We start from the raw sequence: 26,702 nt of genomic DNA, 5'->3' as shown, positions 1-26,702 counted from the left end.
AAGGAATTGTGCTAACAGAAAGTGAAGGGAATGCTTTGCTAGATATTAGAATTTGTTTGCCAAAAAGAATTCAATGCTGGAGAGCTTTGTTTCTAAAAATATTTCACCCCATGTTTTTGATACAGAAGCCTTCCTCTGGCTTCCCCTTCAGGTGACTGCTCAGCCAGTATTATCTGAGGTGAGAGGTGACCCAGCGGAGCCACCCTCGTCAGCCAGCACAGCTTGCCTTTAGCTGATAATTCTTGCAGCTGGAGCTGAAGGACTTGTCTTTGGAAAGCAAAGAAAACACAAGTCAGAAGGTGCCGAGATGGTCCAGTTTGTGGGGTGTTTGGGCTTAGGTGCCTATTCATTCCTATGGAGTCATGACCTGCTAAGTGAAATTGTAATGGAAGAGTCAAAATGAGGGTTGAAATCCACTCAAGTGTTATTTCCGGTGATAGCCCAAAATGACAATCAAAACAAAACTGAATACCCTCCGCTGATGTGTTTTTGTAGATGTTGTGAACTTAGCTTTGCTTCTGGGTCCAATGCTAATTCTGGGTGCATGGGAAATTCGGCTTTTACAGGGCCCAGCTCCTCCCTCAAAAGGCAGCATCTGAGCTGTGGTTTGGAGTTAAGAAGCTGCCACCCTCCACACGATGCCAGGGACTGTACTGAGAACTTTGTGGCTGACTCAAGCACCTGTGGAGGTAGAGATCCTCGCAGGCTCTACTCAGGCCTGAAAGGGAGGTTGTTTTCAAGCCAATTCTGCTGTGGGCCCTACAAATGTACCAAAGTGTGGAAAAAGGTGACCAGAGGAATTTTGAGACCAAATTACATATAACTCTCATTCCTTCTCATTGTTGCATAACAGAAAAAAGAAGAACAAAATGAAAAACCAAATCATTAAGTACTACCTTAATAAATTATGTTGCCATAAAATGTTAAAGAGTATAAATATTTATTCATTTGAGATTTATACATGTGGCATGTGCCTGAGCGTGTGAGTACACACACACACACACAACACAGTGTTGATTCTTAAAAATTTTTAAATTGAAGTATAGTCGACACACAATGTTACATTAGTTTCAGGTATATAGCGATTTGACGACTCTATATGCTATGCTATGCTCACAAGCATAGCCACCATCTGTCACCGGAAGTGTCGATTCTTGATAAGCTTATGAAATCAGCAACATTTGTATTGGGTATTTTTTCTAAACCATCTTTTTTGGTCATTCCTTGTCTTTCTTGGCCTGTTAAGCCCCATATCCCCATTTCTTTCTCCAACCATCATTTCCCACTGAGGCTTGCTTTTTGTTTGATGTCACTGAGTACCCTGTAGATGAAATGAGTGTTGAAAGCAAATGTGTTCTTCTTTGGAAATTTAAAATCTGTAAGCATGATGTTTTACAAATATTCTGTGTAAAATATCCAGTACAGAAGCACACTAATACCCATATAAATCCAGTGGTTTCCAACTTGATAATATAGGTCCTTTTTACAATCTGGACCCTCAGTCCTCATAAGGGTAAAAATGATGAAATTTTCTTTGAGGAGACAGGTGACTCTCTTTCCATTCTCCCTTTCTTAGGGTGTCTCCTTGAAAACATAATAGGCTCAATAAGAGGTCTGACCTTTCGATTTTACGATGCAAAATCATGGGCCTTCTTACCTTTGGAACTGTACATACATACCTCTGAAATTACTCCCTCCCAAGGTGTACAGGAGAAAATGACAAGGTGCATCCATTTATCTCTCAAGGAGAGAGGAGATATTGTTACTGTTTTTTCCTTTCCCTTCACTGTATAAATTTGTGTGAAATTCTATCTATACTTTGAAGTCACTTTTGTCCTATTTTACATGTGTGTAAATCTGATAATGCCTACTTTTTAATAATTGTGCCTATTCTCTTTTATATTGATATGGACAAGTCTTTTGTTGGCAGGATTGTTTTACTTCCCCAAAAGCCTATAGCAGCTTTCTAAGTATAGCTATGCCTGTGGGCTTCTGGGTACTTCTTTAGAAAAGAGATGTTTGAGTGTGGAATGATTAATATTACATGAATTCAGATGGTGATATAGCTGGAAATACATCCCTGTGGTTACCCATGACTGCTGGCAGGCTCTTACATTTTAGAAGGTTGTGAATATGCCTAGGATTTATAGAGGGTCTAAAGAGAACCAGTGCTTTAGAAAGCTGAGTTTCAGTTATTTTGGGTGCATAGTAGGTACTCAGTAAGGATTTGTCGAATGAATGAATGTCTGGTGAGTGTGAGGTGGTTTACCAGATGTCTGTCTTTTCAAGGCACTGAGGGACCTCTTGGGAAAAGGGCACTGGTGTGATGAGCTTGGCTTTGTTGTAACCAAGCGTTGGTTGTCAGAGGAAAGGGATGTTCCAGGTAAAGTCTGAAGGCTGCCAACTCAAATCTGTCTCTTTCTGGCCCAATTTCAGGAATTCATTTCTGGTTCAATAGAGATAAAGGGATGTGGGTAAAATATGACAAATTTATTCCACTAAAAACACCACAAAGCAGAAGAGCAGGAGAGATACTGTTTTCTGGCTCCTCTGAGCGGGTCTCGCATGGCAGAGAGGTGAGTGTCATCTTTTCCTTCAGTTACCATAGACCAAGGCTTAGTACACTGAGGGCTCCGGTGTGGTGGCAGAGGTGACAGAGCTGCCTGGTAGGAGTGCAGTGGTTTGAGAGCACATGTAAGACCTTCCCTGGGACTCCTAGGGATAGATGGGATAATAAGGGATTACTTCATAGAGGACTCTGGTCTGCAGCATCAAGTGAAGTCTATGTGACTTCATTTGTCATTGTCACAGTAACTGTTATCATACTTTCAGATGGATGAGCCCTAGGTGAATTTGTATTTTAAAAATAAATATCACATTTCTTCCATTATTCTCTATTAGACAGAAAACCTTCGGACTTGAACTCAGATTCCCCCATATCTGTTTAGTACTGCTATAACAAGATAAAAATTCAGGTTTTTCTCAATCCCAAGCCCGTTATGAGCACAACAGTGCAGTCTGCCTGGTGCCAGTGAAAAATAATATCTGTATACCCTTTTCCTTAGACTTCTAAATTTCATTGTTTTTAACAGGGACAAAGGAATATGATATAACTACTGCTTCCAAACCAGGATTTCAAGGCAGCTAGTTCACGGCCTTTTTCTCTCTCTCTCTGGCTCCTACTCCCCACTTCCATCCCTTGTTAAAATTTTTAACTCCACTACCAGACACCATATGAAATTGAGCTCCATGCATCTGTTTTTTGTCATCCCAGTTGACAGTATATTTTCAGAACTCTGGAATTTCTGCCGTTGCTTAATCCTATATCTGGGAGCAGAATCTATAAGCTAGGGCAGGAAGCAAAGTCTGTACACTCTCTGGGATCCTGTCCCAAATTTTGCCTTTTGGAGGGGTGGGGGCAGCTGTCAAATTTCGTGCCTAGGACTTTCAGCAATAATGGAACAATGACTTGTTAGGTCTCTAAAGGTGGTTGAGAATGGAGAGAGAGTGGAACCTACAAAGAAGGTGCCTGGTTTTGAGTGAGTCCCAGTTTTGTAACAGGATGTAGAAAATCAGAACCAGACAATAGTGGAAATGCAGGAAGCATGGCACAAGTGTAAAATTAATTGCAGGAGTTTTAGTTGCTCAATTGTGTAACTCAGCTTTCTGAGGCCCATAAATTATTGCTCAGAGAACACAGAAGAGAAAGCAAATTATTATCAGGCAGGCATATAGCTCTTCAGACACATAATCAATTTAAATTGGATTTTCTGAACAATATACAGTGCTGTCCTTCATTCTCCAAGAGGGTGTTTCTTACTGGGAGTGGGAGTAGGGTGTAAGGTGCAAAACATAGGCTTCAGTGTCAGGAGATCCAGGTTTTGTCATGATTATGTTGGTTCATGATTATGTTGGTTCAAAATTAAGAAAAATCTTAATTTTTCCTGGCCTCAGCTTCCTGATCTATAAGATGGGATTGAAAACTACCATATTGTCTATCTCTCAGGATTGCCATGAGGATCAAATAAATTCTCATGTGAAGGAGACATACAGCAACAAAATAGCTGACCTGCCAGACCTGGTGAGGTTCCACCTAGCTCCCTACCCTCCACCACTTTCGGAGGCCTAAGAAATCATTGTTTCATTATTACCAGGAAGTTCCAGGGAGCCTGGTGCGTGACAGACTGAGACTTGACAATTGCTCCCACCCTTGTGCAATGCAAAATTTAGGATACAACTGCAGAGAGTTCACAGACTTTGCTTCCTGTTCCAGTTTCGTAGACTCTGCTCCTGGATGTCAGATTAAACAACAGCAAAAATAGTAAAATGCTCCTCTAAAGATGGTTCTGTGATATGTTGTGCTCATGGATAGAGCCCAAATAGTACTCAGATGCCATCTCTACTCTTCCTTTCCCAAGTGGAAGAGGTTCTACTCACTTGTATCAGCTGCTTCTTGAAGAATCTGGTACCATTGGTGGCTTTGCTCCTTTCAGGCCTTTGACCAAATGAAGAACCATCTCGTGGCACACGTCAGCTTGTCATCAAATATATTGTCCATGAAGTTGCTTAATGTTCAGGTCACTCTGCTTCTCAGAGCCCATTTCCTCATCTGTAGAATGGGTGGGGTAATGACCATATGGCAGGCTTACTGGGAGCATTAAATGAGGAGATGCCTGGCATGTAATTATGTTCCGTAAGTATTGATTTCAGTTTGAATCTCTATGTAACTTTCTTTTCTCAGCATTAAATTTTTTTTTTTTTTTTTTTTAAAGATTTTATTTATTTATTTGAGAGAGAGAATGAGAGACAGAGAGCATGAGAGGGGGGAGGGTCAGAGGGAGAAGCAGACTCCCTGCTGAGCAGGGAGCCCGATGCGGGACTCGATCCCGGGACTCCAGGATCATGACCTGAGCCGAAGGCAGTCGCTTAACCAACTGAGCCACCCAGGCGCCCTCAGCATTAAATTTTTGTTATGCTTTATTTTCAGTAGTTAATGAGTGTTTGCAACTCCTTATGTCTGTAGCTCAAAGCTAGATTATAGGTTAGTTGTGATAAATATACTTACCCAAGATTTTCTGCTGTAGTGATCTCTCTTCCCAATATTGTCTCTTCGTTCCACATCTCTTGTTCTTTTTATCTTTGTTTTAATGATTCTATTTTATGTGCCCATGAGGGTTTGTTTTTTCCTTAGAAGCCAACACAAACTTTAATGGAACCAGGGACATAAATGTACTAAGTAAAACGAAGGAAGGAAAAAAGGAAGGACAGAAAGAAAGGAGGGAGAGGAATAAAGGAAGGAAAGAGGGAAGGAAGGAAGGAAGGCAGGAAGGAAGGAAAAAAGGAAAGAGGGAGGGAAGGAGGGAGGGAAGGGGGGAAGGAGAAAAGGAAGGAAGGAAGGAGAGAAGGAAGCAAGGAAGGAAGGAAAGAAATGAAGGAAGGAAGAAAGGAAGGGAGGAGAGAAGGAAGGAAGGAAGGAAAGAAGGAAAGAGGGAGGGAAGGAGAAAAGGAAGGAAGGAAGAAAGGAAGGAGAGAAAAGGAAGAAAGGAAGGAAAGAAGGAAGGAAAGAAAGGAGGGAAGGAGGGAAGGAGGGAAGGAGAGAAGGAAGGAAAGAAGGAAAGAAAGGGGGAAGGAGGGAAGGAAGGAAGGAAGGAGAGAAGGAAGGAAGGAGGGAAGGAAGGAAGGAAAGAAAGGAGGGAAGGAGGGAAGGAAGGAAGGAGGGAAGGAGGGAAGGAAAGAAGGAAGGAAGGAAGGGAAGGAGGGAAGGAAGGAGGGAAGGAGGGAAGGAAGGAGGAGAGAAGGAAGGAAGGAAAGAAAAGAGGGAAGGAAGGAGGGAAGGAGGGAAGGAAGGAAGGCAGGAAGGAAGGAAAGAAGGAAAGAGGGAGGGAAGGAGGGATGGAAGGAAGGCAGGAAGGAAGGAAAGAAGGAAAGAGGGAGGGAAGGAGGGATGGAAGGAAGGCAGGAAGGAAGGAAAGAAGGAAAGAGGGAGGGAAGGAAGGACGGAAAGAAGGAAGGAAGGAAGGGGGGAAGGAGGGAGGGAAGGAGGGATGGAAGGAAGGAAGGAAAATAGATTGATCTGTCTTTTTGGCTCCCTGGGGTCCTGAAGTCTTTCTTTATGAATATTTTTCAGTGCACGTTTATACTTGAAATCAGCTGCTGGGCTCCTTGACGGCTGCCTCTGACTCCACGTGTGGCTGTTTCCCTGGACAGTTTGTTGGAAGATGGGCTTTCAGGTCTCACCAATAGGGTTTCCCCTTTCCTTCTACCTCGGGCTCCCTTTCTTTCAGCCAGGCAGGCTGCTCCCTCAGTTGTTTTGCTGGCAGTCTTTCCTGGCACTTGTCCAGCCTAGCAACTCCAAGTTAAACTTAGCAATCCCCCCATCTCCCTGCCCCCACACACTGTTTTTTGATGGACAGGTGGACTGATTGATAAAAAATTAGACTTGAATGAGTGAAACCTTAAGTACAGATTAATATATGAGATCAGATATTCCCTGCTGAAGGTAAATGACTCTCTTTAGCCAAATGTGTCTTGTTCTTAAGGTGGGATGTCTGTCCTTGGGAGAGGGACAGGAACAACTGTTTGGCTTTATTGTAAGCTAATGAACTCAGAGAGAGAGCCTGAATGTGAAAGGAAAGGTTGATGCCCTTTTCCTTATATGGATACATAACTCATTCTACAGTTTGTAAATGTTGTAATCATTTCTCCTATTTTTTTTTTTTTCAGTATAAATATTGAATGGATGGGTCTTGGCAGGAAGAGGGAACCAGGGTGGCAGATTTTTATGGCTGCCAGTATCAGGCTTCTTAATGATGGAAAATGGATTAGGGAGAAAGCATATCAATACACAAATGCTGAGTCTAATATAGAAACTGGAGCAAGTTGCCAGAGCGCCCTGGGTTGTGTACTCTTGGAACAGAGCAGCCAAGCCCTGAGGGGCCTCCTAAAGGAAGAGTCAGAAATAGAAGCAGACATGCTTGCTATCGGAAGGCACAGAGTTCTCTGGGGAATGCTGAAAGCAGCAGGGCGACCTATTTTTTTCCATTTTGTTTCAGGTCTTCTGGTACGGGTCCTGGAATTCTTGTCCTAAATCCACTTGTCATTTGATTATAAGTGGGCAGTGGTGGAATGGTGGGGATAAATGTGTGTGGAGAGAGAGAGAGAGAGAGAAGGAGAGAGAGAGAGGGAGAGATTTGTGTTCTATACTTCCTTAGTGACTGTTAATGTTTCACATTCTTCATTTTGCCTTTAGGATACTATGGGTTTTCAGGAAGACCATAACTACCCAAGGACAATCTCCATTAATCTCCCTATGAAAGTATGGCTAGCAGGAAGTTCCACCTACAAAGCACATAGTATCTTAAAGGCAAAATGAAGAATGTGAAACATAACAGCCATTAGAGAAGTAGCGCACACAAATCTCCCTCTGTCACACACACACACACACACACACACACACACTCATCCCCTCTAACCCACTCCCTGCCCACTTACAAACAAATAGAAAGTGGATTTAGGGCAAGAATTTCAGGACCCTTATCAGAAGACCTCAAACAGAATGAGAAAAAAATTATTATATAATCACATAATTTATATAATATATAAATATATAGTATGTTATATATACATGCACAAGTATATTTTGTATATAGTAGCTGCTGTTATTAAAGTTAGGGTCTATTTATATGTGTGATTTCATTGTGAAATAAAAAATGGTGGCTACATAGTGACTTGAGCTTGAACACAGCATGTCCTGCCTATTTTTCTACCTGTGGGCTCCTCCATGATTAGCCTCACTAGTAGCCATATTATGCTCTCAATCAAAGTAGATTCACCAACTGTCCATTACATATTATCACATACAGGTGCACACACACATACACTTAGCCAGTCACATTATCACCTGCTCATTCATGTCAGAAATTCCTTTAATAAGATACAAAACCTGAAGAGACTATGCATTAGCTTCTACCTACCTTGTGTGAATATGTGAAATAAGCTTTCCTGAGAGCATTTTCTAATGGGGAGATGGCATTGGGCATTTAAGTAGTAATAATGCCTTCCATTTGAATAGCATTTTATAATGTACAGAATATGTTCACATTTCTCCCTTATCCTCACCTCCTAAGATTGGGTCTTTTTGGAGGCTCCTCCCATCTTCCTCTAGATTCACAGAAGCCCTCCAGGAATTGCTGATTCCTGGAGGGTCCTCCATCCTGGAAGGGGACTTTTTTGTTTTTATTCCATAAAGTTGCCATAAAACTTTAGCCTTTGTCCATTTGTTGGGTGTTCTTTCTTTCGAATACAGGCTATTAAGAAGCCTTCGCAGTGACCCTCTCCACTAAAACCATGGTGAAATCTCCCCCTCTCCCCCAAGACAGATCACAGAGTCAGTGCAGGCCAACCTTTAGGAAAAGGTAGAGGGATTACTTTCTCAGGTTTTTTTTTTAATGCCTTTTAGAGAAACCAATGCAAGATAAAAATTATCTCAATAGCTTTTTCTACCACAACCCTGAAAATGTAGACATGGTCTTTTATGAGAAGTTCCCTGAAGTTAAATCAAATGTCAGAGGATAACAACTAAAGGCTATGGCTTTACAAGGCTTGGCCTACAAGAAACAAAATTGTCCATGTCTCCTGCATTATGTGGCCCAGAAAATAATTCTGTAAGCTCCATTGCTGGTCGTTATACACACACAGTACCCAAGAGAGTGCAAACTAGGCTTCTCAAGACTGAGGACTCAATTTCTAAATGTCATTTGGATAGCATCATATGGATAGAGTAAGGGGTTTTATATTCATCTTGAATTGAATTTATTTGCTTCCCAAACTTGCTTCTTTATACTGCTTTATCATGGCCCATGGCATCACTCTCTACCCAGGCAATTAATATAAAAACCACAGTAGCATCACCTCTGCCATTTTGTTTTTCTTCCAAGTATCCTTGGAAGAAACCCAACTTGAATTTCATCTTTTCCATGAAGTTTTCCACTAGTACACCAAGACGTTTTTATACTTCTATTAACAAATTTGTTAACGAGTCCACTATGTATGTCTTGATTTCTCTTTCCTTACTGTCTTCCTTCTACTTGAGCTCCTTTGGTGCAAGTCTTAATGCCTTCTTCACTTTTGTGTTCTTCTGCCACCAAATACCTAACACAGTGTCTTGTACATAGCATGGGCTCATGAGGCTTTCTGATGTTCTAGCAGCAGGTGTTAAGATAAATAAAATAACTTAAACCGTTCTCATTGTTATCTTGGCAGCACTCTGAAATGGTCTTCTTTGATAATCCAGCCTCTCAAAATGGAAAGTTCTGTAGTAAGTTTAGGTTGCAGTGTGCCCCCAGGATGACAGCGCTCCATGTTCACACTGCCCCCTCCCTGCTTTATAGGTCTCTCGCTTTCTTCTCGATGGTTGTGAAGTTTACAGCAAAGGGGGGAGAGAGGCAGGAAGGGCGTGACTCATTAGTTGTCACAGTTGTACACTGATTCCCTGATGTGTTGTAGGGCTTCCCATGTGTTGTACACTGATTCCCTGATGTGTTGTAGGGCTTCCCATGTTACCTTACAGGAGATGGCTTCCCTACATGCCGCTCACCCTGGATAAACTGTTTGCCCTTTTGTAGACACAGGTTTTAAAGACTCATACTGTAGATTCTTAAAGGTATTTATACAAGGTGTCCTTCTGGGTCCTCAAGATCCTGTTAAATGTGCCACTTTTGAGCTCAACTCAGCTGGGAAATCTTTTTTTTTTTTTTTTTTTTTGTACAAACTTGGGAAAAATCAATATAAATGGCTGTGAGATACTGAAATGAATCCCCACTCACCCCTGCTGTTTCTTTACATACCATCTGATTGCTCCTGAAATAAAAATGGTTTTCACTTTCACAGAACATTTTACAACACTAGCTACAGTGAGAACAATTATTTTTCTCTTGGAGGAAAGTAAATGATAATTTCTGAGTTATTCAGATAATGAAGGTGAAAACTTAGTTTCTGGAAGACCTAAGGGTTGTGCATTTTGGGTAAAAGGATCCCCGGGTGGGTATCTGTGGTGACATCTTTCCACCCTCCTGGAATGTGAGGGATGTGGGTGGGAGAACCATGGGCTTCTCACAAAATAATGAGACTCTCTAAGCACTGACCTCTAATACAGCTCATTGAAAAAAATCCCTTTTCACAGAAATGTTTACACAGAGACTATTTGGCTGTTAAGCAAATATAGTATTTAATAGGCCCAGAGTGATCTGCTTACATGGGAGCCTATAACAATCAGAGAGAGACAATGCCAGAACATTAAGAAAATAATATATGGCTTAGACAAGCAATGATCCTTGAAGAGAACAACAGTTTGTGGAAGTCAAGACAAACGCCACCTGCCACAGTGACTCCAGGGGAAGATCCAGGTTATGGTCTCCTCTGGAGCAAAAGCAGTTTTCCAGTACCTTGAACAGGCAGCTGAGGTGGAACGCTGGAAGAAGGAGTCAACAATTTGGTTGTTCCCTGGGTAGTCATCTCTTACATCATTGGAGATGACAGTGTGCAAGTTGTAGCAGCTGGTGTTTTCATGCCACCCAGCACACTCCCAGTTCTGTGGCACCCTATAGATCTATGTGGAACCTCAGAGGATCTGTGAGAACCACATTTCTCATTTATTATGTACTAACTCTGTGCCAGCCCTAGCACTCATGTGCTTTATGTACATTACTCCATTTAGTCCAATGGGAGGTATGCATATGTGTAAATTCCATTTTATAGATAAGAAAATGGGAGCCCAAAGAGGATAAGAGACTTGTCTAAGGTCTCACAGCTTTTCAATGGTGGAACTAAGGCTCAAACACTAATTCTTTTTAGTTCAAAGCCACTGAATTAGAACCCTCACTCTATGGTGATCAGAGCAAGGCCAGAGTTGCTGGATAAGCAACTTCATATGAACAAGTCACTGTGGGTGTACAGACATGCTAGTGAGGTTGAAGAGCATCAGGTTTGGTGATCCCCAGAGACTGCAGCCTGTCTGAGTTGACATGAATTTGAATTTCCCTGACCCTTGCCACCACCACAGTGACATAGAAGGGCAGATATTTGAGCATGCATTTGTTAATTTGAGATGTTTGCCTTCTAAACCTACTCCCATGTGACACACTTCTCACATGAAACAGTGGAAATTTATACTATATCATTGCATGCAAAGATTGGAAATAATTGTGAGGGGCAAAAATTAACATACAATTTTCCCCTTCTGTTAATTTGTTCAGGTCCCAGACTTTGTTTTGCTAATGGGGATAATGGGTTATGGGGGAAAAAAATAGACTAGTTTTCCCAATAGAGCTTGAAAAGAGTGTTTGAGGAGAGACCAGGATAGGTGGTCAGGAGCTTGTTGAGAATGGAGAGAGCAGATTTGGAGCAACCGTGATGATGAGTGAATGGTGGGGCCTTGGAAAGGAAAAGAGAACCCTTTAGACATCAGTTATGTCATGATCATCTAAGCTTTTTTATAATTGAATTTTGTTTCTCTTGGATATGGCATTCCTAGGGTTTGCCTGTGAGGCATCCAAGTTACAGTTATTTAAACTAGGTTATTAAAAAGCTACCCTTGGGGTGCCTGGGCGGCTCAGTTGTTTAAGTGTCTGCCTTTGGCTCAGGTCATGATCCCTGGGGTCCTGGGATCAAGCCCCACGTCGGGCTCCTTGCTTGGTGGGAAGCCTGCTTCTCCCTCTCCCTCTGCCTGCCGCTCCCCCTGCTTGTGTTCCCCCTCTCTCTCTCAAATAAATAAATAAATAAAATACTTAAAAATGCTACCCTCACCTATGCACAGCCCTTTATAATTTAGTAAGCATTATTGCACTTGATTCTCACAATAATAGTAGGATATCAGGAGGAGCAACACAAGCAAGCTCATTTCATAGATGGGTTCGTGGAGGTTTTAGAGACATTCCTGCAATCACACAGCTTTTAAGAAGCTCTTTTTTTTTTTTTTTTTTTTTTTTTTTTAAGATACCTCTGCCAATGGGCCCCTCTGAAGGCTTCGTTTAAGAATACAAGAGCAAAAGAGAGGCCATATTGGGTCAGTTCAATGGTTCACTCCACCAAATATTTCATTTGAACAGGCTGGACCCAGGGATGTTTTGCAAAGGAGTATTACAGCTGCCTCAGTAATATCAAAAGTTGGGAGTGCATCCAGACACCTCAAACCTCTCTTAAACAACCAGTAAGGTATTGGGCATTGCAGTTTTTCCAAACCCTTCTTGAACCTATTTACATTTCTTGGCTTGTTCAAGTCTTTGGGAGTAACAAGTTCCACATGTTTACCACCTGCTGTGTGAAGAAGTACTTCCTTTGGTTATTATTTTAAATGACTGCTTTCCAGGCTTAAGTACTCCTGTACCCAAAACCCTTTCCCAACCAGTTATAGTCCCCAGGATGCAATGTCTGTCTGGCTCACAGCCCCTGGCATGCATGCTTCTGCTGCCATTGAAATGCACGTGGTGCTTTTATCTGCACTATCACAGCATGAGGAAGTATATGCCTATGGGCTTGCTTTTGGGGTGCAAATACTGCCTATGTACTGGAGTAAAAGTTGGAATGTGGCTTTCCCCCATAGTGCCCTGACTACTTGAAAATGTAAAAGAAAGATCACTATTCTAAAACGTTTCCCTTTTCTGTGATTATGTCCTTCTGAAAACCTTCACTGTTCTAAGGAATTCCATGCTACTCCAAGTGAAATAACTACAAAATCATACTTGCATGAATGTGCTATTCTGGTTTGAATCCTTTCTAGCGACTGACCTTGCTAATGCGAACATGTTCATATGGTTAAGATTAATGAGTCAATTATTTTTATACAAGCTATCCCTCATGTAGGCTGTTTTCCTTGACTTGACTATGTTAATTAATAAAAAGCATTCAGTCCTCCTTCCATTGCAGTTTGTGGTTAATCAGGTGCAATTATCAATAAGGTTATGGTGAATGTCTATGTGCTCAGGCAATTCTAATGAAAATAAGATATATTTGGCTATGAAGAGAAGTACTTAAAGTTTCTCTTCAGTGAGTGCTTCCAGAAGGAAATAAGGCTATGGATCTTGGAAGGCACAGGCTGCCATTATAAATATAGTTGTGTTTTTAATTAAATAAATACTGAAACAAATGTGATTGAATATGAGATAATCCATTCATGTGGATATTATTTCATGTCATGCCTTAAATTAATACTTCCTAGGGCTTGGCCTGGCTCTTGCTAGTTGAAGAATGGAGTGTGCAATAAATACATAAATACACAAAGGCTTGCATGCTCTCAGTTTACCTGCACCAGAGTTGTGAAATGACAACTTTGCTTTAGGAAAGTCCAAGATAAAATTTCAAAATTGCAGAGAAATTTGAGTAGCAATTATTTATGTCATCAAAGGTTTCCTTGCTCTGTGGGTGGTTATAAAGGAGTAAATTTACGTAAAGCAATTTGCTTAGTGACCGGCATATAGCAAGCAGTTAGAATGTTAATCATCTTTATTTTTGTTACCAATGTGGGGTTTTTTGCCTTCACAAAAATTTATTTCTCACAGTTTTGGAGGCTGGGAAGTCCAAAATCAAGGTGTTGTCTAGTTGGGTTCCCGGTGAGGGCCCTCTTCCTGGTTTGCAGATGGCCACCTTCTCCTTTTATCCTCCTGTGGTGGAGGGAGATCATCTCTCTTATGTCTCTTCTACAAGGGCACTAATCCCGTTCATGAGAGCTCCATCCTTGTGACTTCCCCAAAGCCTCACATCCAGGAGCATCACATGAAAGATTAGGGCTTCAACGTATGAATTTCATAGGGACACAAACAGTCCATTACACCATTATTACCAATGTTCCCTCTTACCACTCTTAATATATGATTTGATTATCATATCATTTGTCAAGGACATAACTCTTATATGAAATGAAACATGCTTGAGGATGGTTTTATTTTTAGGATGAGATAGCTGAAACAAGAGTTTCAAGATTCCTGTGTGGTTGGTAGATACCAGGCCTTTAAAAAAGGAGTAGGTTGAATTGATGAATTTCTGGACTTGTGCATTTTAGGATGGACAGGTGATTTTAGTAAGTGGTCAGTTTGCCTTAGTTTACAGAATAAAATACTATGGATTTCAAAATGTCATTAGCTTTTGAGACTCTGAGAATATTTGCAAATCCTAAATTGTTATTTTCAGGAGAGAGATTTCTTTAAGGCTGTATCTATATACATACATAATGAATGGCTGCCACTAAATTTTTACTCCTGTCTGCTGCCATTGAAATTATCTTAATTAAGGACAATGAATCATTGCCCAGGGAAAGCAAAGGCATGGCATGCTTGTGGAAACAAGACATTCAATTCATTCTGAGGTGTAAATGACTGCAACTAGAACATTTCCTCGTTGCCCTTCATGATGGGAGAGGAGGATAGAGAAAAAGGACATTCGAAGTTAAAAGAAGAGTTTAGGAAGCTGAGGACAAACCTCCTGAATGTAATAAGACCAGTTCATTATATCTCCAAGAGTGCAGGATTGCCAAAGAGGATGGAAAGCTTCCTGTAACATCACTCGCTCAGAAGGCATTCACTGAAGACCTACTCTGGGCTAAGGTGTGTGGAATTACAACGATAAACATTGGTAAAGTTCCTGCCTTCAAAGAGCTTGCAGTTTATTGGAGGCAGATGGACAGACATCTAATCAAATGCTGCATTAGGTAGAGCAGTGCCAAGTATGGCAGGACACAAGTGAAAGAATGGTTGATTTGACCTGAGGTCACAGTGGTGTGTGGCAGCCAGCTTGTATCAGCTCATGAGAGCTGACTGTGCAAATCTCTTTCCACCTATGTACTTAGTGCTGTCATGTAGGTAGCTTAAAGTCAACCTTGGAAGGAGTAGTAACACTATATCAGCTGGGAAACACTACAAATTAGGGTCCCCCCTCCACACCACCTTCAGAGAGCTAGTTGTTAAACATTTATTACCATACTACTGCCTGGGGGTGTGGAGGGGGTATATAAGCAGATGCATTACAGAGAAGGAGATTCTTGGGCCAAATCTCATAGAGCATTAGACATATAGCCATTATTAGATTTTTAGAGAGGAGTTTGAGAAGTTTTTTTTGGGGGGGGAGGTTTTTTTTTTTTTTTTTTTGAGAAGATGGGGGAAAATGGGACTTCTATCAATACATTCCTGATGATTATAAACTGTAGCCAATGTTTTATTATTTTTTCTTTTTCTTTTTTTCAAATTTTTATTTAAACCTAGTTAGTTAACATACAGTGCAATATTGGTTTCAGGAGTAGAATTCAGTGGCTCTTCACTTACATACAACACCCAGTTGTAGCCAATGTTTTAATCATCAACTGATCCCTAAGGTCAGATTCTAGGTTTTATTTATTTTTGTGTATATATGCATGCACAGCCTTGCACATGATAAACAGACAATAAATGTGTCTTATATAAAGGGAATACATGTTGATATTCCTTAAGCCTCCTCAATTATCCTATCTGGATTGGTTCAACCGTTTTCACTCACTATATGCCAAACACTGTGCTAAGCACTTTATATAATTTTATGTATATATTTTAGAGAAGAAACTAAGCACTGGAGAGATTAAAGAATTTGTTCAAGGTCATAGAGCTAACAGCAATAGAAGCTGTATTTAAATCTAGGTTTTTTGCTCCCAAACCCCACAGTTTTTTCAGCTGTCCCATATTTCCTTTCAACTCAGGGGCCATTTGTTACATGTGGATGACAGTAAGTACTTTGGGAGTGAGAGATCATCAGGGACTGTGGACATGAAGTAGATGGTCTTTAGCTTAAAAATTACTGGTTTAGGGGATATTGCATCCTCTGTATTTGACTCCTTTGGTGACATTTACGACAGCACCTTGGCTGATCTATGATAACCTTTTCCATGGACTCCTAATCTGAAATGCAGCTTGACACACTTATATAGTACACCAGAAGGCTGAAGAATGAGGTTTGGATTTCTTTTCCTATCCCACCTTCAATTCAGTTACCAAGAAAAGATCTTTCAGATCAAAACACTGTATTTCCCCACCCGCAGAAAAGATGTCAGACAAAAATGTTGAGAGATAATTTTGGATGTGGTGCACTTAAATGCTGCATCCAAGGACCAAATATGACAGATAGAGGGTTTAGGATTATCTATAAGTCAAAAATGGAATGCTAAATTTTGGTACTTCAACAGCTTGCTTCATGCTACTTAGCCCATCTTATGACCTCTGAGTTAGACTGTACACTATGTTTATTTCCATTTTTCAGACTAGGAAATTAACTCTTACTCCTTAAATCATAACTTGAAACGACTCTCTCACCACTTGTGTGCATTGCGTCCAAAATTCTCATAATGGTGGAAAAGAATACAGAAGAAAATCTGCACAAGTGAGGGATTAGAAGTTGGAGAAGGGCTAGGGATAGTATTAGATATTGTCATATTATAAAAATCTGTAGGGTATAGGACCATGTGGGTAATTTCTGGATAACCAGTAGTTAAAGGAGCACAGTTAGATCCCCTTACATTACCCTGCACTAACAGAGTTCTTGGTTGGAAACCATCAAAGACTACTCTGTTTAAATTAAGGAAAAGAGGAGTTTCTTGGGAGGGAATGGCAATAGCTTGTGGAATCCAGGCAGGTTGGACAATAGGTCCAGGTAGTAATCAAGGGACACAAGGCATAGCTGAAGCACTATCACGTGAGGATCCTGCTGAGGACACTTGTTTGCCAGCTGGGTACTCTCCACTGCTTCTAGCACCATAGTTAGTGGACATTCATCATGCTGGTGGATTATGTCTCCCTTAGGCACTTTCTTTCCTGTTTCTGGATCCTCTAATCCACCACAGCCACCACAAAAAATCTGACTGATTCCACACTCTTATTCATCCATCCATCCATCCATCCATCCATCATCTATCCATTCATGTATTCATTCATTTTTTTACACCCTTCTTTTAAAAATCTATGCAAGTATGGGGTGGGAGCATATGCTTGGCAATATCAAGTCTCACAGCCACACTCTAGCTTCCTGCGAGGAGAGAGCAGGACTATCTTTCTCTGATTTCCCTAATAGAAATTGAACTTTGTCTCCTACCAATTCTGTGATTTACCCAAATATGAGTGGAGTTTAGATGATGGGCAGTCCTAAATAAGTGATATTTCCTCTACATATCCTAATTTTTGCATAGAAATATGCCTAAGAGAAGCTGAGACAACCTTGTTTATATGGAACACTGTTCAAACAAAGCATGCTGTTATATTAATGGCAATGAGTCTAATTATGACACATTTATTTCTCTAAATCCACAGCCCTCCTGAACCCATTATGTACACAAAATGAATTTGTCCAGGCTCTGGATTTGTCTGATTCAAGCAAGAATGCTCACATGCAGTCTAACTTCTTTTTCACTGTGTGGCTTTGCAATTCAGAAGATGTAAAGAGGTTTCCCCCGGCTTTCAGCCTCCCTATCTATTTTGATCATGGAGGTTAATAATGCTGAAAAGCACTTAGAGTATATAAGGCCGCCGAGAAAATGAGAGCTCTATGTTTTATGGCTGGGACATGACTGGTAATGTATTTGCCAAGAAAGTTGCCATTCAGAATTTAGCAATGAATATTGGATTCCACCAGTACTCCACCCCTCCTCACTTCCCCCACCTCATCCCAAACCACCCCTTTGCTTCCCACTTATGAAGGGAGCATTCAGAACCCAGATTTGAGCATCCTAGGATCTTCCGTTTTTGTAGGACTCTGCCAGTGTTGCACAGTGGCTTACCATCTTGGTTGAACATTGGGATCATCTGGGAATTATTAAAAGGCCTCATGCTCAGGTGTCACCCTACACCAATCAAATTAAAATCTCTGGGGAGAAACTCAGTTGTCAGTATTTTTTAAAGCTCCCCATGCTGTTTCCATGGGCATGAAGGATTGAAATCTACTGTGTAGCACAAGCCCCTAATGTCTACAGAACCAGGCTGACTTCAGAACAAAGGCAGTAGAAATGGAGACACCCTCCACACCCAGTTCCTTTTTTTTTTTTTTTTTAAATAGGATTAAAGTAGCCATTCCTGAAAAAAAGTACTATGCAGCAGGACAACAAACATGGATTGCATTCCAGTTTACTAACTGTGTGGTCCTGGGTAGGTTACTTTAGTTCTCTGGCCTTCAGCTTCCTCATCTGTGGTAATTTCTGCCTCAAAGTTATTTGGGGAAGATTATATAAGAAACTTCATTTCAATTTCTTAGTGTAGTACCTGGCACATAGTAAGCATTTAATAAATCCTAGGAAGTTTTATTATTGTACAGCACTTAGAGTTTTCAGAGCATTCCCATATCTGCTATTTCTCTAGAGTTTAGGCATCATCCTCTGTTATAAGCTAGTCTGGAATTTATGGCCCCATTTTAGAGATGAAGACACTGTGATCCAGAAGTGTGAGTGAATTGCTCACATTCATTCAAGTGACATCATGATAGTAGGACTAGGACTTCACTTTAGGTGGTAAGTCCCAGATCAGCATTTTTGTATACCATGAATCATCTTGCAGAAGTGGTCAAATGAGAAGGAAAGTGAGGATAACATGGAATAAGTGAGGTGTGTGTGTTTGGGGGATGTCTGTTGACTGGAGATGGCAGGAGAAGAGACTGATACAGGGAAGCTCCTATGTCTTGGATTTAGCTTCCATGTGCTGACGTTATAATGACTGTAGAATTTATTCAAACAACTCCTTGATTCAATTCATGCTTCACTGTTGGCACATTTATAGAATTTGAGAATTGAGGGGAGGGTAATAGAAAGCAGTCCTACCCCACCTCCAGGAACAGGACAGGGGTGGGAGAATAGCTAAAAAGTCCATTATGTTACTTTGAGCTTGAATCAGTGATTCTGACTGCTATCTGGTGTGTGTGTGTGTGTATGTGTGTGTGTGTGTGTGTGTGTGTTTGTTATAGTCTTATATAAGCTTAAGAAAAGAGAGGAAAATAAAAGATAGGAAATCTAGGGACAGCTGTCAGAGTAGCTAAAAGTTCAGCCTTCAGAATCAGTCAGAGCTAGATGACCTATTAGCTATGCCTTGAGAAAATTACCTAATTGCTTTGACACTTGGTTTCCTCATCTGTAAATTAGGATAATAATAACACTGAGCTCATAACATTTTATGGAAGATTAAATGAATGAAGTATGTTAAGTACTTGGTCTAGTATAAGATGCATGGTTAACTCTCAATATATGTTGGTGCAGTCAATCAGTCAGCCAATCCATCAATCAGTTAGGGATTGGAGTTCTAAGTCTAGGAAACTGGACATTGGTCCCTGTTCTCACATAGTTTTGAGACTTCAACAATGTCAGATTGACTTGGATCTCCAGCAGTTTCTCCATCCATGTGATCGTAAAAATTTACCATTGTTAGAAATCATTTCACTTATCTTCTTCTTAAATGCCACTTGAGAAGAGAAAAGTTAGGGTGAAGTTGTCTTTGTAGGAGGGAGGAAGAGCTCCTAGAGGAGGAGGAGGAACTCCCTAGAGTTCTTAGATTTATTATTTAAACACAAATTCCATAGCCTTAAAACGGCCTGAGACTAGTCATTTTTTTTTAATAGTTAAAAGTTTTTCTTCAGTTTGGTCTCCCATCTATTCAGTTAAAAAGCATACTTTTTTAAAAAAAAATATGTGATATTTCTGGAAGGATGTAAGGTCATACTGACATACTGTTCATTTCTGGGCTTTCCAGATCTGTTGTTTTATTCACTCTGTTGCAATGTCCCTTGGCCCATGGCTCTTTCTCGAAGTGTGCTAATGGCAGACAGCACTCTATGGGATGGACTCCAAAATGTAACATCTTTTGTATTAGCTTGCATGCTAGACAGTGGTAAGAGCACCCTGAGAATGAGAAAAAGAGATGACCGACAGTGAATTATGACCACCGCCATGTGAAGGGTTATTTTGAGGAGGCTGAGTCAGTGTGCATGGGTAAGGCTAAGAGCCTTGGAGTTAGGTCCCTCTGGACCTTGTATCTTGGCATTGCCACTTACCAGCTGTGGGGACTGGACTAAGATACTTCTCTACAACCCAGCTTTCTCATTGCTAACATGGGAAAATAATAGTAAAAGCCTTGTTGAGGATTAGATGACTGAATCCTTTTAAAGTTCTTAATGAAGTTCTTGGTACATAGGAAGTATTTTTAAACTTGCCTAATTTTTAACACATTTAGAAAGTGATAACTTGTTCTTCGTTTTCTGGCACAGAATGAGAACAAAGGGGAGGAATCCAATATTTACTGGCCATCTTTTAGTTTTCAGGAATTTTACTTATTATTTCCCCAAATATTCCCCCCAAATATTAGGTGATACAATTTCTTAGCCCTATTTTACAGATGAGCAAATTGAGACTCAGAGAGGTCACTCAATTTGTTTACGGTCAACACAATTAATAAGCTATAGACTCTAGCTTTAAACTTGATGTATGTGACCCTAAGACCTATGTTTTTTTCTCCTTTAATTGAATAGCATGTATTGAATGAGATTGGAAAAAATGCAACCCATTTACCATTATGAATGGTTAGCACCAAATCCAAGACACAGCTGATGATTTTATTGAATAAACCAATTATAGGGATCATGTACACCCAGTAATGATCCAACCAAAAAAGTGCTTCATTTTACTTGAGATTAAACAGTCTACCAAGAAACGCAGTAGAATCTCCTGCAAAAATTCTCTAAAACCAGGACAGGTGATTTGTCTCTGCCTGTTTTATCACTGGCCTTTGAGGGGACAATGGAAGAAAAACAGCCTCTTGGAATTTCTTCCTCATCTATTCTATCTCTGCAATATGTTGCAAATGGCATTTCTTTCTATTGCTAAGCAAAATCTGGGAGTAACTCAGTACATAAAACAGTATAATTGAAAGGAGTCAATAGTAATACCTAACATTTGTATAAGCATTTTAGAGCTTCCAGAGCTGCTTGAAACTCATATTAACTATGGGAAGAAGGATGGACAAGTATTAATTCTATTTGCTTCACGTTTCATGTAAAAAAATAGAGACTCAGTACTTAAAGAATTTACCCAATACCCTGAGGGCAATAAGTAACGAAATTCAGACCCAAATCTGTCCAATTCCAAAGCCAGAGCTCTTGGGGACATCTTATCAGGATTATCAGGAATGCAGAATCTTTGATTTCACCTCAGACCTGTGGAATCCAAATCTACAGTTTGGCAAGACTGTCATGTGATTGGAATATTTGAATAATCTTCTCTGAGAAGAGTTCTTAGGCAATACCACATCCCACATTTGTAGCATTAGTATTAATCATATTAGCCTGAAAGCACAAGGCTAGCCATAAGAAAGAATTCACAAGCCTCACATTGAACATTGCCCTCTCCCCACCCTTTTTTTTTTTTTTTAAAGATTTTTATTTATTTATTTGACAGAGACAGAGGAAGACACAGCGAGAGAGGGAACACAAGCAGGGGGAGTGGGTGAGGGAGAAGCAGGCTCCCCACTGAGCAGGGACCCTGATGCGGGACTCGATCCCAGGACCCTGGGATCATGACCTGAGCTGAAGGCAGATGCTTAACCAACTGAGCCACCCAGGCGCCCTCTCCTCACCCTTTAAATAATAGGAAGTGATTTACTTTTAAGCATGAGGCAATCTTATTTTTATTTTCTCTTGCTGGTATCTTTGAGTCATGTTTTGGGAGTCTAAAATGACTAAGTTTGGGTGACGTGGTAGAGGTTGCTCAGGTAGTAGTACTGACACAGGTGGAAAGGGAGCCCAGGCTCCCTTTGGAATCGGGAGGTACTGTGGTCCTGCAAAGCACAGCCTGAGAGGGCAACACAAGCCATAGCTGGCTTTATCTGAGAACCTTCTCCAGGTTTCAAAGCAGCTATTTCTGGCTCACTTAGAAATGGGATGTACTGAGGCCAGATGCCCTGCATGAGGGGACCCTCTTCAAACAGCGTCTGGCTAGCATCATTCAACCCCAGTAAAGCCCAGAGAGCCTGAGCTGGCTTTCCTTTCCCAATGCCTGGGCTTTCCTTTCTTTAAAGAGCCACCTGTGTTTCTAAGAAATGTGTGCTGTCTGGATGAACTCCCTCAGTTATATAGCACTGCCCCCACTCCTGGAAGAAGTGTCCAGGGAGGGCCTGGCAGCCTGCTGGCGTCGTGACCTGGCCAGCAGGCTGTCTTCTTCCCAGGATGCCTCTCCATCCTCTACCAGATGATGCTGGTGAGTGAGGAAGAGCACGCTTTAGCACATTTTTGCCCTGCTGTAAAAACAAGGAATTTATGAGCATGGTGGTTTGAAAAGAGGGCCGGGGGAATCATTACTGAAAGCATAAAAGACTAATTTTCCCCATAAAGTGGCAGCAATAAATGTCCTGTAAATATGGGCCTCCACTGACTCCTTCTTCAAAAGCATATTTTTACCCTCAATCAAGTAGAGTCTATTTCATGTTTAAGCAGAGTAAATGACATGAACTCAGTGGCTACTTTCACACACCTGAAGTGAAGCCATATATACTAAGGCAGTGGAGAATAACCCAGGGGGACACAGTCTCTCTGGCCGCCTCCAATCTGGGAAAGAAGGAAGGAAGGAAGGAGCAGTGTGGAAATGAGGGGGAGGGGTTGTCAAAGGAGCAGTGTAGGAAGACACCTGTGTGTGACAGTCCAGAAAAGCAGCAATGGTGAAGTGAAGGCATTGCCCTCCTGAAATTCTAGGAGTCTGGGAGGATGCTTCTGATTTTCAAACGTTAGGAAAAACAGTATTTTCATAATATCTGTTTATGGAAATTAAGCCAAAATTTGAATATAAGTTCCCCCAGTTTGTGAATGTGACAAAACATTTGAAATTGAGTTTTGGAAAACTTTAAAATTTTCACTTACTTTTTCATGGTCAGCAGATCAATGAACAGATTCTGAGGTTTTGGGATGTCAGCCAGGAAGAGGATCCTTGCTTTTCTGAGATGTTGAGAGATTGTGCAGCCCAGGCAATGGGTCCATGGGGAGGAGATACGGCTCATAGGCTACATCCCTGGGGGTGGAGTTTGGGGTGGAGGTAGGGAGTGAAAGCTTTGCCGGCTTGGTGGCCAAGGAGAAGGAAGGAGCAATGTGTTCTTTCATTGTCAGTAAGAGTATGTGTATCCACCGTAATAATGGTTTAAAAATGAAAAAAAAAAGAGTTTGCACATAGAATGTTCTAGATTATTTATCTACACTAGGCCAGTAAACCTATAAATATTCTTCAGATTTTGTTTTCTGGGAGTAGGACATAGGCTGACTAAGGAGTTCCAGACTGGGATGACCCAGGGAACTAGGCTCTGGATGTTAGGTATTAGGGTGGGGGACATAAAATGGCAAATAAACTGCTGCTGCTGTGTCATCTCTATGTCACCTGGCTAGAGAGTACACCTTAATAGGCAAAATGACACAGAGGTGGGAAGAAACAGCTAAGACTAAGGACTGTGGAGTCAGACATGCTGGGTTCAAATCTCAGTCCCACCACTTAGCATCTGGGTGACATTAGGAAAGACATTTACTTTGCCTGTACTTCAGATTTTTCATTTGTAAAGTGGGGCTAATAACAGGGTTGGTGTGAGAGTTAAAGGAGTTAATATTTGCAAATATTTGCCTGGCACATTTTAACTTCATAGGTTGTTGAAGTTGGCTTCATATACGTGTTGGCTACTAAGTTATTATTGGCTAACAAGTTATTATGAGTTATATAATATATGATGAGTTATTACAAGTTATGTATTCCACTTGCTATGCATCATATGCAGGAGAATATCTCTTATAATAAACAGGCTATGTTGTTTTTCACACATACTTTGGAGGCATTGCTGACACAAGATTGTGTTTATTTTTTAATCAATGAAAAATACACATTTTTCATATGAACTCAGTGACTGATAATATGATTCTGGAAAATTGGCGTCTCCCTCCCCTACTCTATCATACTTGTGCTTTTAAGGTGACTTGACTTGAGATGACTGAGGATCAGGCATGTCCTACTTCATGGGGTTTCTGGTGACTGTGCTTAAATTCCTGATGCTTGAGTTTTGATTTCTTCTACTTTTCCATTTTTCTAATGTCCAAACTATGATCTGTCCTCTTCTCTAGGTGCCTTCATTCATGGGCACTTTTCCAACTGCCTTGCAGGCTGTCCTTGCCTGCGGGACTCATGTTTCCTCATTCCACAGTGGGAACACATCTTAGCCTCCACACTCTCCATCACTATCTTTTTCCTCTTCTTCCTCCATGACATTCCATCTGCCCTGACACTGGAGTTTTGCTTGGTCTTCTGTGCTATTGCAGGAGGAACCTCTGAGAGACTGTCTCTGAGAGATATATGAGATGTTAGGAAGTGAGGGTAAGGCCCTACCAGGCATGGTGCAGGGCAGGTAGATGCTGGGGCAAGTTACTTTCATTTCAGGAACTGTCACATCCACACCTGCTTCTGGGCGTGAAGGATGGGAAAGACAAACTTGCCACTGTGGAGTCCTGGGAAACAGGTTGTGTTAGAGTGTTAACAAGTACCTCAAACTGTTCTTAGGATTACAGGAGGTTAAAACAAAGGGTAGGAGATGTCCCTCAGCTGCAAGAATGTAAACAATAACGAAACTGTTTTGTTAAGAATGAAAACAACTAGGGAAATCATGTTCTAAATTTTAATAATTTCATGGTCTATGAGAATAATAGGAGCTTAGAGATGGAGTGAGGGCTGGTGGCTTCAAAGATAGTGAGGTTTGAAGGATGAACTTGGTTTAGGTAGGGGGACTTGGGCAGGGAGGAGTAAATGTTCTAGGTGACAATGGAATATGTAGGGTGTTTGGAACAGTGTCCATGCTGGTCTGAAGGGCTCCAGGGGGGTGAATGGTTATAAAAATAGCAAAATCCACTTAAAGAAATACAGTAATTCTCTGTTTCCTAAGCAAATTCACATGCAGTATCTGCTTGGAAATGGAATTGGTTAGGTTGGAGATCACAGAGTTGTGCTAAAGTGAGATAACAGATCTTGAAAAAGTGGAGGGCTCTGCCTGCCCCCAATGGAGTCAGGAGATTGGTCTCTCTGGCTCTTTTACCCTGATTTCATGGATTTTTTACAAAGAGGGACTGGTCCTAATTGAACTGTTCTTCAGGTATCTGGGATCCCAGCCTCAGTTTATTGACTCTGTGCTTCTGTTTCTCTTCCACTGCATAACCCAGCCTTCCTTTTGCTTTGTTTCCAGTAACTCACCTTGGATCCAAATGTGAGCTCAGGTAGAAAATGCAAAGACCTGTACCAATGCTCTTTCTTTCACTTGTTTAAAAAGAAGATAGGCCCATCTCTTTATAGACTATTGGGAAAAATGAACACTTTTCTTTATCTAGGGAGAAGCACCTGCTACTATAGTGGGATCTTTTTAAAAGAAAAAGAAGAAATGCATATATTAGCCTAACTCCACGCATTATTATTAGCCATCATTTTCAACTTCTCAGAGTGCTGTCACCCACCCCTGAGGACCTTCATTGGGCTGATATTGGCACTGATTCAGATTACATTAGTGTAAATTTGGGTTTTCCACTGCCTGCTGCTTAATAACTATCAGCAGTTCTGTCCCTATAGTATCATTAGCACCTTCTTCCTCCAGGTGCTGACTAGGGGCTGCAGAAAGCCCCCAAGCCTACAGTAATTTACACCTATTGACTCTCCCTGCAGCTAATTCATCTTCATGATCTGTCAAATTCTTCACTCAACTCTTAACTCTCTCACTATTCTTATGGAGTTGGCTTGTCCAGAGTCCATTGATTTTTGAGCCTTGTAATAGGGTTAGGGAGGCAAGGGACTTTGCAGACCATCTTGTTGACATCTTCTGCTTTCTAGATGATATAAGTGAAGGTCAAAGAGGTTAAGTGATTTCTCTGAAGTCACACAGGAAGGAGTAGAGGCAGAGCAGGGCCTATACTCTGTTCTCCCTAATCCTCATTCCATATTCTTCCAATTGCCTTAACTGTAGCTTGGGACTCTGCAGGCACCCCCAAGACCCAGTCAGCCCTTGAACATGTGGTCCTTTGAGATGGAGACCACAGCATTGAGGGATAGTCTCTAGGTTGAACTGTCACATTTTAATATAATTGAAAAAAGCTACCATCAATGGTTGCAGAAATTTTTATAATGTTGTAACATGTATTATCCTCACCAGACTGTACACATATTAAATTTCTATAGAGTATATTTATTATACCCTAATGGGTCAAATGGTCAGTCTCTGCTTTTTCTTTCCTTCTCTCTCTGCATCTGGTCAGTCTTCAGTCCAGCTGACCACTGCCCCTTGAAAGTAATTCTTAAATTCTTTCCTCAGTTCCTGCTCTAAAATCTCTCTCCTGTTTCAGATCCCAGTGACTGCAATATCATCTTAGCTGGTATCCCTGAGCCCTCCATTCTTGACCCCGTAAATCTGTCCTCCACACTCATTCCAGAGTCATGGTTTAAAACCAATCCTGTCCTTTCTCAGCACATCTTATAGGTGATGACTTCCTACTTAGAGAAGAGTCTCCAAATGGACCTACACAGACTCTCAAGGGGGTACATGTGCATGGATGGATTTTATTTTACTTACTTACTTTTTAAAGGACTTATTTATTTATTTTAGAGAGAACATGAAGGGAGGAACAGAGGGAGAGGGAGAGAATCTCAAGCAGACTCCCCGCTGAGCATG

Source organism: Phoca vitulina, unplaced genomic scaffold (assembly GCF_004348235.1).
Source record: "Phoca vitulina isolate PV1807 unplaced genomic scaffold, GSC_HSeal_1.0 scaffold67, whole genome shotgun sequence".
Classification (NCBI taxonomy): domain Eukaryota; kingdom Metazoa; phylum Chordata; class Mammalia; order Carnivora; family Phocidae; genus Phoca; species Phoca vitulina.
This window is presented reverse-complemented; position numbering follows the sequence as displayed.